The 17674-nt window shown below is 36.8% G+C and overlaps 1 pseudogene across 1 annotated transcript; it reads right to left on the reverse strand.

Moving 5' to 3' along the window:
* Window positions 1-57: 57 nt before the first annotated feature.
* LOC148875792 (uncharacterized) lies at window positions 58-15945 on the reverse strand (annotated as a pseudogene). The gene is made up of 4 exons (XR_016105245.1): window positions 15709-15945; window positions 3710-3785; window positions 1265-1391; window positions 58-555 (listed from the first exon to the last, which is right to left on the reverse strand). The product of XR_016105245.1 is annotated as an uncharacterized LOC148875792 (transcript).
* Window positions 15946-17674: the final 1729 nt, after the last annotated feature.

The following is a 17674-nucleotide window of genomic DNA, read 5'->3' on the forward strand; positions in this document are numbered from 1 at the left end:
TAATATATATTAGAACTCCCATAGGGTCATATGTCAGGCTTGGGGCGGATTCTCCTGTCACAATAAATAAGCTGAGTTTTAACTACTCATCACATCCCGAACAGATGGTTCAAATTAAACATGTAGTGATAAATATCTTGCACATGACAATATAATTTTGCAGATGTAGGAATTATTTTTGTTAGAAAATATAAAATCATACGTTGGACGCCTTTAGTTGAGAACTCATATGTACCCCTTCATATTACTCATGCACCTCGTTAAATACCCAGATTTGACGAGTACACATTGTTATATGGATTGAATTCAGATTGCCTTAAATGGATCAAATGTAGGAATTCGGAGAAACGGATACCATTTGCAGCCTTGTCTATCCAATCGTTTAAGTCTTTAAGATTCTATATCTGAACATGTTTCGGAATCTGAACAGAAATTGGGCCTGCTTCTGTTTAGATTTGCCTCTAGTGGAGGGAGACCATCATCATCGCTTGAATTCCACTCCTCTTCAGGTGGGAACACGAATCATCCTTGTTGGTGGTTTTAAAGATTTCTGGCCTGCATCAATCATTAGAAGCTACCACATTGAGTGAATAAATTGAGAAAGAAAATCAAAATGATAAAACTTCGTACCAAAATAGGAATCAAAATATGATACGGACTAGGTAAAGGTATATTTTCAGCATGTTCAGCCAATTTGCTCTCCAATCATCTGATTTGCAAATTGGGATGTTTCAAACTTTTTATAATGGGTTGTTTCAATTTTGAACCGTTAGAAAAGTCAATTCATACAAATTTGGTATAAAACGTAACGAAATAATTTGGGTGTTTATTGAATGTGTTGTTTCTTAAAAAGAAACAGAAAAAGCATTTAAATGACCCTTTTCTTTAGATCCATTCCCTATTGTCTGTTCCTCTTCTCTTCATAATAGATCTCATCTTTTTTTCTTTCCTTCTTCTCCTTGAGTTCTGTACATTGTAACCCATTCCACTCCCCCATCAATTTTTTTCCTTTTCTTTTTTAATAAGTTTTTCCTTTTCTTTTTTAATAGGTTTTTCCTTTTCATTTTCTATGGTGAGATTTTTTCTATTTGTACTGAATAATCATAGAAAGTCTTGTTTTTATTGTAACTGAACATTACTTTTTTTTCATTTGACAAGAAGAGATCATAGACTACAAAGAAAAGGTGTCTCATGTGTGTGGGTATGTGTGAAAAGAACATGTTGGTTTAATTGCAAATCCGGTAAATTTTGATATAAAGCGCACCAAATAGTAGATTTCTGAAGTGTGCGAACTTGCTCATAAAAGAGAACTTGTGAAACCATGCATGCCACCTTGCTACCTGATTCAAGAGCCTTCTCTCTCCCACTTTCATCTACCACAACGAAGCTTCCTGTGTATTGAAAGCATAACCAAACAGTAAATATCTCTATCAGACATACTTAGGATTTTGACATTTTAATGATACTTCAGGAACACCCCTATGCGGGGTTAATTTAACAAAGGAACAGCTAAGGTACACAATGAATGCCATTTTTCCTATAAAATGTTATCAAGTAACACAAAGCTTCCAGAGACCTTTTTCTTAAGGTCTATAAAGTTACAAATAAAACAAAATGGATTATTTTAATTAATTTTACTTTTTCTATATGTATTTGTGAATCCTTTTCTATTCATCTTGCTGAGTCAAAACTCTCAGATACAGGTCAGATTCTGATTCCATGTCCATGTCCATGCAATACTAACTAAATGTAGGCTTACACTTTGAAACCACAAATCCTAATGAGGAAAGAAAGAAAATGTTGTTCATGGAGTTGCAGCAGGGTAGATGACATGGACAGGTGTTTTTGGAGAGTTGTATGGCCAGCGTAACCAATCAGATTGAAATGTAATTCTATAAGATATCTTTAAGTTCAGCAACTGCATGGAGTGTCAGGCAATCAAGAAGCAAGACAACCATAAAACAATTTAATTGGCTGATAAGGGATATGTCAGTTTCTATTCAGTGGGTGGGGAGATCAGCAAATGCTTTGGCTGATGTGTTAGCCAAGCAAGGGGCAAATACGGAAGAATCGTTCTGGGCTCAGCTGTGATTTCTGTACTCCTTTCCTAGTTTCTTTGCAATCTGTTAGGAGAGGCTTCAGCTCGCGCCTCTCCAAGGGCTGTTGTATGAGATTATAAATCTGAACCAGTTTCTGAATAAATAAAATTTAATTATTACTCATAAAAAAAGGCAACCATAAGACAGGAGTGATAAGGATGCTAAGAAGGATGAACGGTTATGTTAGAAAGGATGGAACAAGATGTGGATTTGGGGACTTGTGGTAGCCACAATATGTAACAAAGGAAAATAGAGTAAGATGCTTTTTTTGGTAGAAGATTAAAGATGTTTTAGTTTTGTGCATGGAAGACTACCCATTGCAGCAGTAAGAATGAGAAATCCAATGCTGGTTGAAGATTCTAAAAAGGCTAGGTGGATACCAGAAAAGGTTATGGGTTGAAGAACCAATAAATGGCCTAATGAGACATAATTTAATAGACGATAATGTCCATTATACAGGAATGAAACAGGGATCCCAGCTAATCCCAAATGGGGGGAATAAGGCTTTCTTGGGCTGAGATTTTTGCATCAAACCTAGCACAGTGTTCCTCCCCAAATAGCTTGTCCTAACCCAACTGGCCTGAAAACATTATTTCCAATATTATTAAAAAATATCTGTACAATTAATAACAATAAAAACATTCTGGAACACTTTACTGGTAGGAAAATGTAAACAGAAAGAAAAAAGATCATAAAACAAATGCTGAACAGAGACAGGAAAAGAAATTGCTCAAGACAAGAACATTGCACTATGATATGAACAATCATCTAATGAGAAGTGGTCACCCAAAAGACTTCTATGCTGCAACAAAGCTGTTCTTGAATGGAGTGTCAGTGAGAAGAACAGATCCTCTATGATCAACTACCAAGACTATTTTTGAAGGAACGGTCATGAACTGATCAGACATAAGTTCAAAAGATGTGCTAAACGGTACTGAGAAAAAACAGAGATGTGCTAAACAAAGATACCCGCAGGAAAAAAAAAACATTAAAATAAAAATAGTTCTTGAAACACCCCCCCCTGCGGGACATGATTTGCACCCTCCCATATGCATCCTCATCCTTATCATTCTTGTCTTATAGTTGGGGTTAATACCCCAGAAGAGTCCATATATTGTTTTTCTGGGTATAATGATTGGATAAGACAGGCCTGGCCCTTGAGAGTTTTAAGGGGATGCATGGGCACCAACTTCTCTTGCACAATAATCAACGAAGGTATGATCAATTACAGATCCAAAAACACCAAAATATATCCAAGCAAAAGTTCCAGTGAAGAATAGTATAATGAAAGAGATCATGGTCTTATGGAGAAAGAGAGAGAGAGAGAGAGAGAGAGAGAGAGAGAGGAAATTTTGCAAATAAAAAAACTTGGGAACAACTTTTTATTTTGTCATGGCCCAGAAATATCTCTTTTTGGAATATGGATGCCCTTGCATCATTACAAAGCACCATTTGGATCTGCAGAAATGCCAACCAGAATTCAAAAATATGCTTAAACCAGACTGAAACAAACTGCCTTTTAAAGCACATTATAATACAGTACAAAAGTTAACCAAGTTTTATCCATACCAAATGCTAAGGCTTAGACATAAGCATCAGATGGCACAAACCTCGTTTTATCCACATGCTCTTCTGAAATTTGGCTGGAAACAGTGCCAATGATTTCTCCCCTCCTGCATCCATTACCTTGGACAATAGATAAACATTAAAACAATGAACAAAGGCAATAAAAAGCAGTGTTTTCAAAACCAAACCAAACCGGAAAAACTGGGAGCCAGTCACCTGACCGGTTCCGTTTCATCCCAAAACCGCTTTTTGGCAAAAAACCGTTGATTTGGTCAACAAACCACTGACCTGGGTGGTCGAACCATCAAACCGTTGACCCAGACAACGGTTTTTGGTGGTTTTTTGTTTTTTAATTTTTTACTTTTTTGTCAGAATGGCCTGTCCATTTGGACTGGATGGTCAGACCATTCGACTCGAGAACCAGTCCCCAGAACAGTTTCCTGTCCACTCCAGTTTTAAAAAAACTTGGTAAAAAGGATATCAAAAGGTTAACCACAATGAACATGTAGTAGAAACATAAACTGCTTTTGTCGGATTTTGTACCTAGAAGGTAAACTTTAAGTCTTCAGTGTTTTTTTTTTTTTTTTTACTTTTTTCCTTATTGATCAGCAAGTTGTGATCTTCAATGTCAATAAGAGAAAAAGGTCAAACATCTAGAGGAACGACCTCTCTCAACAAGTAAGGACAATATGTGGGATTTGGGTTATCATTTTCCAATCCCAGTGTAGCTCTATCTATAGCCTATCCCCATTCACCACCAATTGCCATTATTAATCAAAGCTTGTCATCTCAAGTATCCAAATGAAAATTTAAAATTAAGAATTCTTTTTAAATTTGAGCAATGAAATTTAACATTCTTAATGTTGACCAAGTCCTATAAAAGGCTTCTAGCAATTCAATGAATATCCAAAGGAATTCGGAATACATGATCATTCAAAACTTTAGTTCAAAACAACCACGGGCAAAATCTTACCACTTGACCATCTAATGAGATTTTAAGATGCATGCTTTTTTTATCCTTTTCTTTGCTTTCTCCATGGTACCTAGCACAATTTGGAAAATTCTGATCTAGTGTTTTTAACAAAGTTTATAATACGAACTCAAAGAGGCCTGATCCAACAAGAAACACACTTGTGCTGAAGAAATCTTACAGGAACATGGGATGCAAATAAAAGGGATCTGGCAACTTCAACAACATGTCTGTTCTTTCTTTCCGCCACCCCGTTTTGTTGTGGAGTGTAGGAACAAGAGCTTTGATGAATAACCCCAAAAGTTTCAAGGTAGGTGGAGAGGGTTTTCTCAAAATACTCCTTAACATTGTCAGAGCGGAATATTTTGACACGGGTATTAAACTGGATGAGGATGAGTTCATGAAAATTTTTCACAATGATTGGTACTTCATCCCGGGATTTGATGAGATAAACCCAAGTATAACGAGAATAATCATCAATAAAAAGGATAAAATACCTGTAGCCCCCCATGGTTGGCATGTGATATGGCCCCCACACATCAGAGTGAACAATATGGAAAGGAGAAAGAGATCTTTTATTACTGATTGAATAGGAATGTCTACAATGCTTTGCTAGCTCACATGACTCACAATGAAGACTAGATAAAGACACTCCTTTAAACATATCTGGGAACAGATGACTTTAGGCAGAAAAAGACAAATGACCAAACCGAAAATGACATAACAAAATTTTGTTAACAGGCTCTAGCACAACTGACTCTAAAGCAACTCCATGAGGTGATCCCAAGGCTTGATCTGGTGTGTCCAACAGGTATATTCCGTTCGCCTCATGGCCACTCCCAATCGTCCTTTGAGACTACAGGTCCTGAAAAACACAATGAGTGGAAAAGAAGGTTATGCTGTAATTCATGGACTTTGTTAAGCTACTAACAAATAAAAGGTTTGTGTTAAGCTTAGGAACATGGAGAACAAAAGATAAGAACAGGGTGTCAGAGGTCTTTATATCTCCTTTACTAGAGATGGGGGCAAGTGACCCATCGGCCAGGGATATTTTCTCTTTCCCAGAGAGATGGTATGAACAAAAAATGTTAGATAGGCTAGTCATATGGTCTGATGCACCGGAATCTATAATCCAAGGGAGCTTATGATTACCTGAAACTGAAGCATGATTTGCTGAGGCATATGTACCTAAGTGAGCAAAAGCCGATGAAGTGATGTACTGTTGGAAGGGTGAGTTGAAGAAACCGTAGCTTCCAGGTGATTTAAGAGCCTCCCATACTTCTCAAAATCCAGTTGCATTGCAGCCAATTGCTCAATAGTTGATTTTTCTTCACTTTCCTTACTTCCCCCCTCAAGCACAGTAGCAGCATTAGCAGTCTTGGATTTTCCCAACTGACTGCCCTTTTTAGGGTTGTTATTGTTCTTAAACCTATTGGGAAGAAGTTCGGGATGAAGCTTCCAACAAGTGTACTTTGTATGTCGGGGTTTCTTGCAATATTCACACAACTGCTCTCTTTTCTCAGTAGGGCCCTTCGGTTTCATTCCCGCATGTGCAAAATGTTCTGTAGATGGACTCTGCAACTGCACCAGCCGTCTACTCTCCTCACTACTTATCATAGCATATGCCTGTGAAAGAGTAACCTCATCCCTGGCCAAAATGTTCTGTCTGATAATATCAAACTCAAGGTTGAGTCCAATGAGAAACTCAAACACCCTATTTCTCTCCACTAGCTTTCTATACATTTTAGCATCCTTTTTACTCTCCCATACCACTGTTTCCATAACATCAATTTCCTGCCATAGGGATTTTAGTATGGAGTAGTAGATTGCCACACTCTTCTCCCCCTGTCTCAGGTTCTTCACATCACTTTTCAATTTGTATGCTCTGGCTACAATCAGATTCTGTGAATAGGTCTCAGTTACACTGTCCCATATCTCCTTAGCCGAAGACATCCAGAGATAGTGATGGCTTATATGAAGTTGCATAGAGTTGACTAATCATCCTATAACAATATAGTTCTCTTGCATCCATCTTTCAAATTCAGGGTCTGTCTCTTCGGGTTTCACCTTGCTGCCTGTGAGATACCCCAGTTTTCCTCTACTACAAACATAGATTTTTATAGATTGTGCCCAAGCAAGATAGTTCATCCCATCTAGCTTAATTGTGGTAACACCCGTCAAAACGGAATCTACTGGAGCAGGTCCAGAACCTAGCACCTGCTTGAACTCACTTCCATATGTCTCCATTAATCAAACGGAAATCAAAGAACAGAAAATTTTGACTATGTGGACTTACTTGAAGTCAAACCAGAACTTGGGTGCTTGAAAAGCTAGGGTTTTGCTCCATCAAACAGATGGGCGGGAGAGAGAAGACACTGCCGCACCTACCAGAGTAACCCAAACTCTTCCAAACCTGAACCGCCCTCCTTTAGCAGTCACAAGACAGCATCACTTCTTGGCAAAATCTGGCCAGAACTAAACTCTCCAAACCCTTCTACCAACTAGGCAAGTGATTCTCTAAACTATAGAGAACCTATCTCTCCATACACTCTCTTGATTTTAGAATGTACAGGAATAAAGAAAAAAAGAAGAAAGAGGAACTGAACCCGCTCTGATACCAAGATGTGAATCAGTCCTCTAATATCAGGTTTAAAATCAGTGATTAACAGTACAAATCAGATCTGAATGATAGTGCAAGAGCTGTGTATGTCGAAGAGAAGAGGTAAGAGAAGAAGAAGTCGAATTAGTCTACCTTCTCCTCTAACCTTATTTTTTATTAATCTCTAAAAACAAATTGATGATGACAAGTATACCCTTAAGTGGGCGACCAGCTTGGTAGTTACATAAAGAAAATAAAATAAGAACAAATAACAGGCCCATTAAGTGAGGCCCATCAACATAAAATAAAAGGTAAAATAAAGGATGTCACATAAGAGGCTGTTAGGGCCCATTCGGCCCAGTCTCTTTACAAAAAGCACTTTAAATGATAAAGTTAGAATCAAAAGCTTATTATGTTTATCAATGTTTTAAAAACTGACCTCACATTGAACTAGAAAACTAGAAGGTTCACAGGTGAAACAGTTAAATAGCAACTTACCCAGAGTAATAATAAAAAAAAACGTCAAAAACCAATGACCCGGTCAACTGTCAGGATCAATGGATCAATTGTCAGGGTCAATAACATGTTAAAACACTAATTCTTACATGTTATTCATGCAACTCCTATTGTAAAATCTTGAATCACAAGTGTTGGAATGCAGGTTTGAGTTTGATAGCAGCCACTTTGTGCAAGAAAATGTTGAAGACCAGAGGTCCATATTCAGTCCACCCCTCCTAAGACACTAGATAGCCAGGACCATCAATGGGCAATGGCCCTTGGTCCTATTTGAATAAGTATTTGTTTGTTATGGAGCATAAATATAGATGATTTTCTTTAACAAAATTTATTATATGAAGAACTTTGTAAGCTTTATATGCTTTGTTGAATTTGATGGCTATAAGTACTAAAAAAATGTGTAACTAAAAATAAGTAAAACCACACAAGCAGCATACTGTACAGGTCTTTAGGATACTTGTATATTTTGAATTTTGAGAAATCAACTGTCACATCCTGTTTTCTAGACAACTAACCATATAATCAATCATTCAAAGTAAATCGATAAGTTCTCAAAAAGTAAAAACTATCTAAACCCACTAGGAGGGTTCCAACAAATTTATCATTTTATTTATACCATTTCTAATTCAAAACAAGGAAAGAGAAAGGAAAAAATAAAACCAAAGGAAATATACTTTTGTAAAAGTGCTTTCGTAAAAGTAAATATCTATGGCAGTAGTTTTGTAGGCAGAGTTCCCTCAAAGAATGAAAATGAGCAAAATGGGACATGATTATTTTTCATATTGCATGCTACTCAATTTTTGTGCTATGGGGCTGATTTTTCATTTTAAAAAGAATGCGGCCCATGACAAGAATTTTGTTACCAAACACTCTAATATTATTCATTCTTGCCCATTCTTATCTAGAATGAGCAAGAATTTAAAAAAAAAAATGAGGCCCAGAACAGTGAACAAAACATAGCCTAATCTCTCAGGGACAAATACACTTTGTATATCATTTAAGAAGGGCTTGATTATATTTACGAGAATTGTTGCAATGATTTTGTAAATGATATTGTACAAACTAATAGATGTGTAATTTCCCACCTCTAGAGCATCGGTCTTCGGTATTCGGGATTAGAGCCAAGAAAGTAGGATTGTTTTATTTAAACGAAGAAGTACAAAAACACACGATGCAGATTTCTGAATTCCAGCCCCCCCCCTACTACTAGCCCTCTGTCCCCCTATAAACCACATCCTACCCGTGAATTTGGCATCAATTCACGGTCAAGATGCATTCCCCCTATACTTTTAGGGCTAGAGAATTCTGATCTGGTCTGATTTGTACTTCTCCCTTATTTAAATGCCTTGTCATTCTTCCAAAATGAAAAATAAAAAAAAATAAAAAAATAAGTTTTTACTGTCTCTTCGACCAATTGGCCATGGCCAATAATTTCTTTGTACTTCTAAAAAAAAACATTTGACCCATTTGATCCAAGGGCTTTTAAGTCCCCCTCTTGAATTTAGTGCTTCCCATATTTCCTCCAAGGAGACCTCTTTAATTTTCATTTTGTTCCTCTAATATAGTACCCCTTTATCCCCTCCAGAGCCTTGTCAATACTAGCAGTTTCCCCCTTCGTAAATCTATCTTCAAATTTTTCTCACAAAAAAAGTCGTTGATTTCTCTTACACCCGTAATCCACCTCCCATTATCATCTTTTGTTTTCTTTATTTTGTTTTGATTCCTTCTAATTTTATATTTTTATTACCCAAATTTAGCCAATTTATTCTCATTTTTTTGCCCAATGGATTTCTTCCCCTTTTGTAGAATCATGTTTTGTTGTTTTTGGATTGGCATCTCCTCATTATTAACTATCTCTATCTTGTCTAGATTTAGAATTCATTCCTCCTCGGTGCTTTTTAATAATTCCATCAGATTTTTCTTTTTTCCATTATATTTCCAAAAATCTTTATACAGGTTTTAATATTATTAGCTGCTCTGTTTTTTTTTTTTTGTTAATTGTTAGACCTTTCGAGCCATCATCTCTTTTGCTCCAAGCAACTGTTATTATTCCCTCCTGGTCCTAGTTGTTACCCCATATAACTTCAAATCTGAAAGGCTTTGGGCCAAAGTCAACGTTTTGACCTGTACTCATCATCATGGGTATAATCAGAACTTAAGAAAGGCAGAATTTCAGTATTCACCATAGAGTATTAACTAATGCTAGATTAATTTTTTCAAAAATTAATTTATTTCTCCATGTGAACTAATTTACTCCCCATAGTTTCTAATTCTAACAGATTACAGTCGTTTCTATTCTCCAAGTTTATCATCTTGTGATCTAACTGCATTGAAGTCACCAAGACCAACCATGACAGAAGATTAGGATGGGGGGAAGCACATCCAAATTAAATTAAGGGCACAAATGTACCAACCAAGGGCTAACTTGTTGGTGTTTTAGCTGGTTTGTTTTAGCGATGATGCAGAATCAAATCCCGCAACCAGTACTTTGGAGAAAAAGGGTCAGAGGGTAGTTATTAATGGTGCATAGCACCAATTACCAAAAAATATAATAATAACACAATACTCCGCCAACTGAGTGGTGGCTTGGTTGATATGTAAACTGTACTGTACCAAGAAAAATTGAAATGCAACTCCTAGGGGGACAAAGGCCAATGATTAAATAACAAAAAAAGGTAAGTGCACAAATTTCCCCTAAAGTTTTTGACAATCATAGAAACCTCCCCTCAACTTTTACTTCAACAAAAACCTCCCCTGAACTTTTGGAAAAATCTACACATACCTCCCATCTATCATTGAACCAGACGGAATGTGTTCAACTGATGCATAACCATCCTACCCTTTTAAAGGATTATCGAGCCCTGTTGTCATTCCCGCTAATTGAAGGATTCTCAAACTCTATTAGTGTGTTGTAGATTCTCTTTTTCACATATAATTTTATTAAAATAATACTGATTTTAACTTGAAATAACCCATGTATCGTCATTTTTCCTTTTCAGTCTCCTATAGTCAAGAAGAGAGGTAGCATTCAGCCACCACAGATTCTTTTACCCCTCAAGTTTTACGTCTCTAGTTTCATCTTGATAACGTGAAACCTGATCTACAACATGATAATGTAACCACCTCTCTGTTTCTCCCTCAACCTCACCCACTCCACCCTCATCGGCCGCACAACAGTAAAATCTCCTTGGTCTCTCTCTCTCTCTCTCTCTCTCTCTCTCTCTCTCTCTCTCTCATACACACACTCTCTGGTGCCGCTGCCACCATTGCAACCTCATCCGACACTGCTGCAACCGGTCATTCTAGAAAACATAAACTTGTATTTCAAAATTGAAATTTTATTGATACTTTGAGGAAACTATACAGTAATCATGGCTTACGATGTTAGAAAAAAAAAAAGCACCTTCTGACAATTGAAACAACAAATAAACAATAAAAATAATAAAATAATCATAAGACAATAAAGAGAGAGAGTAAAAATAATTCGGCCAACCTTGTAGGCTATGGCTGATTGATGCTCTATTTATAATGGTAGAGTTTGGACTACATTGGGATTTACAAGAGATAAGAACAAGGAGGATGTACATTATCTAGGTTAGGTGAGGGTTATTTAGGATAGAATCTATCTTGCACAAGGATTAGAATTATCCTAGATAGGGTAGCTATCTAGAAGAGTCCACAAGATTTGGTGTCTTGAGAGAGATGGGCCTGGAGTCCACAGAGTCCATCGAGCTCGTGCATGGCCCCATGATCTTGTACGTTAACATCCCCCCGCAAGCTGAACAGGGCAACATGAAGCTTGGATCGAAGGTGAGCAAATCATGTGGACGAGAGTGGCTTTGTGAAGACATTGACTATTTGATCTGTAGTAGGTATGTACCAAATGCGAAGCTTCTTCTGAGTGGTGAGATCCTGAAGAAAATGAAAATCCACTTCGACATGTTTGGTTCAGGCATGAAAGATAGGATTTGCAGCCAAGTGAGTGGCTCCCATATTGTCGCACCAAAGGATTGGCGTGGGAGTGGAGTAGCCAATATCCTTGAGAAGAGACTGATTCCACAACAGTTCTGTTATTGTATTTGCAAGAGCCCGAAATTCAAATTTAGTGTTGGAGCGAGCTATTGTCTATTGCTTCTTGGAGCTCCAAGCAATGAGATTTGAGCCAAGATATATAGCATACCCGCCAGTTGATCACCGACCGTCTAGACAACTGGCCTAGTCAACATCAGTGTAAGCAACTAATTGGCGAAGAATCCTCTTACAGAAAGCAATTAAAAATTTTCCGTAGTGTTTTCTTTGATAAGGGGCAAGGTAAGAATGCAGACCAAATTATAAGTAAAAGCACTTAGAACAATTATCATGACAGAAGATAAACTATGGCAAATCAGGTATCCTTCGGTAGAAACAAACATAGAAGATAGAACCCACCAAAAATTGTTGTGTTAATCACAGGAATGAAATCTATGAGTTCCCAATCTAAGTATCTTGGGCCTTGGCTGGCAGAGAGCAAGATGTAAGAGTAGCAGCTACAAAGAGCTTTAGAGAAGAGTGGATGGCAAATTTGGGACATGACAGGTTAAGACTTTATCTCAAGCTGGAAGAATAAATGAAGGTGGAGCAAGCCCAGAGAAATTTTTTATGGAAGGGTGATAAGTAGAAAGAATTTGGTTATAATATCTCTTGGCAAAAGTTCTGTAGGATGACAAATGAATGTGGTCTAGGATTTTGAATGATGCATTCTATGAAGTATGAACAGATCTCTATTTTCAAATAGATCTAGAAGTTGATAAGCGGAAGTAATGAGCTTTGGGCTTAGCTAATCAGAAGTAAATATTTAAAGGGGGACTGGTTCTTTAGTTGGAGGAGGGCTACAGATTCCTGGTGGTGGAAGTGTATTATTAAGCTTCAAAAAGGAGTTGAGTAAAATGTTGTGTTGGATGGTGGGGGAGGTAACCAGATTTTTGCTTTACAAGACCCATGGATCCCATGGACATTGGAGACTAAACTAAGGCTTAAGCCTGATGCTCAGATTATGGATTCCTTATTGAAATTTAAGGTTGCTGATCTCATTACAGATGAAGGGGAGTGAAATGTAGCTCTGTTGCATGATCTATTTGAGGAAACCACAGTTAAAGCTATTAAAAATGTCCCCTCACCAGCAGGTAGAAATATGAACAAAATAATGTGGAAAGGTAGCAAGGATGGTAATTTTTCTGTAAAATCTACCTATAGAACCTATAGAAAAGTTGTCTATGAAATCTCAAGTACAACAATTAAATAAAGAATTTGGTCTCTACCCATTCCCCATAGGTGTCAACTGCTTTACTGTAAGTATGTTTTAGGAGCTGTAAGAACCAAAGATTCCATCTAGAGTCTCAGAATATAGTCTCAAGAGTCCGGATCTGTTGATCACAAGACATTGCTAGCCATGTTCATCCAGCTGCACACTAGGAATATAAGTGATATAAAGTACAAGAGATGTTCCCAATGTGTGGCTAGGTGAATGTAGCTGGTAATGTGTTGTGGTCAGCAAATTTGAACTCCTAAGAACAAGGGGTGAAGTATAGTACATTTTTTGTAAGAACAAGCCTGAAACCCAATTACACTTGTTTTTTCAAGTGCATATTCGTGGAGGAAGTTTGATTACAAGCTCAAGTGGGCATTAACCCAGATAAACTGATCCAAAGCAATGAAGTAGACTGTCTTGAGTGGTAGAACAAGCACGGTGAGGGAGATAAGCACACTAAGAAGTGTTTTATGGCGAGAATTGTTACAATAATTAGAAGCATTTCGGATGTGAGGAAACACAATGCAGTTTGAAGGAGTGACACCAAACCCTTTGTATGTCTGTAGTCAAGTGGATGCTTACTATAGGCTGGATTTCAATATCTTGAATGCTCAGACAGTATCTGGGTCTATATCCGAACCCAAACATATATGGTTCTACAATACCTCCAATCCTTATTGTTGATAGCTCTTTCAACACCAGCACACACAAAGTGTTCACTAGTCTTTTACTTGGTTCTCACTTAAATAATCACTTGATTGCAGGACAATCTTGCATGACCAACTCCCCTGCAGTAACCGAAGCCCTAGCAATCATCCAAGGCTTAAAAGGAAATTTATATCTTTGGGTCTCTCAAGGGCCACTCTCTTTTCTAATGGTAAAAGGGTTATTCTCAAAGTGAAAAGAACCTCAATAAACATCACTTGGCATGAACAGGCTTGAAGGCAAGTGATTGAAGAATTCAGCCATAGAAAACAATCACATGGTATACAAATATTTATAACCTTTTTGAATAGTGTGAAGTATTGTATGATATTGCTGAAGCTATTAAAAAAATTGTACATTAACCACTATACAATGATAACATGTACATTGGCCCATATACAGAAAGAAGATCCACCGAATAATAGGTCCAGCTTTCAAAAAAAAAAAAGTAGGGGCACCTTGGAATATTCTTTGTGCACTAAACCTTGCAAAAGCTAGTTGTATTACAGACTCAATGAAACAAACAAAAAAAATGATGGCCAAAACAAGAAGCTGCCATATACCAAAGTGGCATGAATACTTGTAGTGGATGACCTTAGTCAACATTATCCTTGTTAGTATGTTCAGAGTGTATTTCAGCTCTACACATACTAACTGCTTATATAAAAACCTCTGTCTCATCAACCTCTATAGCAGGTTCATACATTATTTACCAAGTTGTGATCATTGTACGACACATTTGGTATATCCATTTCAACATCATCCACGCCAATAACTCAACATCATTTTACTATTTATCTAAATTGACTGCAATTTCTTGTATCTACTATTTATTTCTTATATCTACTATATATAATGATCCAGCAAAATGTAATCCTATCTGCACTGATATCATATTAAACTCAACAAAGCTTTACTCCAACTAATAATTGGTTGGCTACATGAATCCTATTCCACCATTCCAGTCAGTATAGTGCCATATTCATTGTTAAATTATGTGGCCTCAAATCATTTCTCACTTCAACCCATCTACATTTTGGCCTACCCCTACCTCTTCTAGACACTTCAACTTGCAACAGGTCACTTCTTACTGGTGTTGTATTATGTATATACTCTTCTTTGCACATGACTAAACTATCTTAGTCCACTTTCCCTCATTTTATCCCCTACTAATGATACTCCTAGGTTTGTTCAATATTTTCTAGTTTCCTCACTTATAATGTCAACATATGCATCTTTGCTACACTTAGTTTGAAAATTCCATTTATTAACTGCCTAACACTTTTTCTCCTGTCATTTATGGAAGATATAGTGGATGCCTAAATTCTTAAAACTTATGTATACTTTGTCATATTGAATAGAATTTATCCCTCTTTGCTAGCATTAACTTTCCTGCTAGAAAGTCTGAGCAATAATGGTAGATACTATTAAAGAGCAGTTCAAAGATTCCACCTAATAGAACTAAGCAAAGAAAAAAAATCCCTAATTTAAAAAGAAAAGCAAATATCTATTGATACCAAAAAGAAAAGCAAACATATTACCACTAGATTATGAAAAATCATAAATTGATACCAAAGAGAAAAGAAAATATCTATTGATGAAGTATTTAAGAACAAATAAAAAAGACACTAATTTAAAAAAAAAAAATACACTAATTTAAGTACAAATTTGCACTACACGCAGGAAAGCAAAAAAGGATGATGAGATCCTTCTATCGTTTTTGTTTTATCATTTTCTTAAACAAAAATGAGCTCATATAATTATAGTTAAATGGTTTGCCTCTTTTGCAGATAATCCCCCCAAGCATTCATTCTTATGTTTTTTCGTCTGGCTACTAACGTGGTGACCGAAGAAGGGTTTTTTTATCCAAAACCCTTCGACATACTATGCAAAACCTCTTATACCCATCAGCATCCTACTTCCAAAATACAATGGTTAAACCATGAAGAGTTTATATGGCATTTACCTTCTCTTCTCCTGCTCGAACGAACAAGGGTCGATGCTGGCTTGGGTATCGCACACCACTTGTAACCCTATATTACCTTCTCAATGCCTATTCGAACAACGATTCTCCCTCTACCATTATTCTTGTTCGTCAAAAAAGCTATTCTCTTCATCAAAAGTTCTTTCCAAGGAGAATCTTTTGTCTTGCTGAACAAGAAGAAGAGTGGCTTTGCGCGGGAGAAGAATTTTTGGCCTCTCCGCATTTCTATATTAAACCGGTTCATTAAAAGATTAGACCAGTTAAAATCCGACTTAATTTTAGAACCCGCCGTGCCTGTTGTCTTGTACCACTCGGTCATTAAGACCACCCGCTCAGACCAATTTTTTATGGTATTGTAAGCCTGCATTTGGAAGAGGTGTAAAACCCCGTCGGTATAAAACCTCACCACCACTTTAGTTTTATTGGTATTTATTTAAAGTGTAAATCAAGATGGATGTAAAATTTTACTCCCATCAGATTTATCCGTGTTTGAACGAGTGGAGTTTTACATCATAAATTAATGTAAAATATCATTTATGATGAAGTTTTACATCAATTATCAATATAAAAACTACGTCAATAAAATTGATGTAATACTACATCAATAAACACGTTTTTCTATGCTCAATAAAATTGACAGCTTCCAAACGCAGCCTAAAGAACTGTTACCATTTCCAATTAAATTTGCTATTTGATTGGATTGGGGGGCTTAAGATATGCTTTGATATATTATCCTTCCGACTAGTACCACTGGACTTTGATGAAGAAAACCAAATTGATGGGTTTGATTAACAGGATTTTTCGGTTTGGTTTCCTTGATTAGGTTTAACTTTTTGGTTTTTGTTGAACACCCCTACTTCCAACTTATCATGCTTCAAATATTTGGAAGATCAAGTCCCATAATTAAAGGGTCCCCCTGAGAGAGCGCATATATGTATGATCAATGTCTTTAAATCATTTGATCTCTTTAACAATTTTCATAATTTTTTTTCAAAGTTGAAATTGTATCTTTTACCACCAACATGCTTATAAGAAAAGTATTGTTTTTAGGGTTTGGTAAAGTTTTTTTATCAGCAGTTTTTCTTTTTTGCTTTTTTTTAAATGGGCTTTTGGATCCATAAAAGGTCGTTTATGACTTTTTTATCACACTTTTGACTTCTTAAACTCAATAAGCCCCCAAAACACTTTAAAACCCCAAACGAAGCCTTATTAATTTGTTTTCTTCATTATAGTTTTCTTGATGGGCAGGTCCACATTATAATGAGTTGAAAAAAAAGTAATGGAAAACTAGTGAGAAACGGGTGTAATCATCATAGACTCCTGGTAGTCGATCAGTCTCCGAAAGTCCAAAGAAGGCGACGGGGATGAGAGAGGATATGGAGAAGAGAGGAGAAGAGAGGAAAGAAGGGAGACTCCCTTTCTCAAAAACCCTAGGCCATGATTATGATTATGTTGTCTCCCCTTTGGGGAAGAATTGCTCTCCCCCTTTTATAGAGAGGATTAAGGCCATTAGGGAAGGAGTTATTTCCTGTTAGGAAAGAGGATCTCTCCTATTAGGAAAAGAGGTCTTATTAAGGGATCATTATTAGAGAATGCTATCCCTTTCAGATTCTCTCTATACGTGACCCTGTTGCACTGACATGGCACGGGTGATTTCATCATTTAGCAGGCATATTTTCATTAAACTCACATGCGTAACTTAAAGACGTACATGTAATCGATATCTATTCTCGTTCTACCGTGATTTCGTAGTTTTGTGATGGTGTCGGGTTCATCGCAGTTTTGTGCATGTTCGGGTTCACCGGAAATCCGTGTGTCTAGGGTTCATCGCAAACATGCATGTTTCTTAGCTTTATCACAAATTCGTATTAGCCAAAGTTCATCGCTACCTGTCCTGGGTGTGAGTTCATCGCAATCATGGATCCATGATGAATTCATCGCAATCATG

The sequence above is a fragment of the Nelumbo lutea genome, chromosome 1, assembly GCF_056320005.1.
Source record: "Nelumbo lutea isolate HS-2025 chromosome 1, American lotus-T2T, whole genome shotgun sequence".
Lineage (NCBI taxonomy): Eukaryota > Viridiplantae > Streptophyta > Magnoliopsida > Proteales > Nelumbonaceae > Nelumbo > Nelumbo lutea.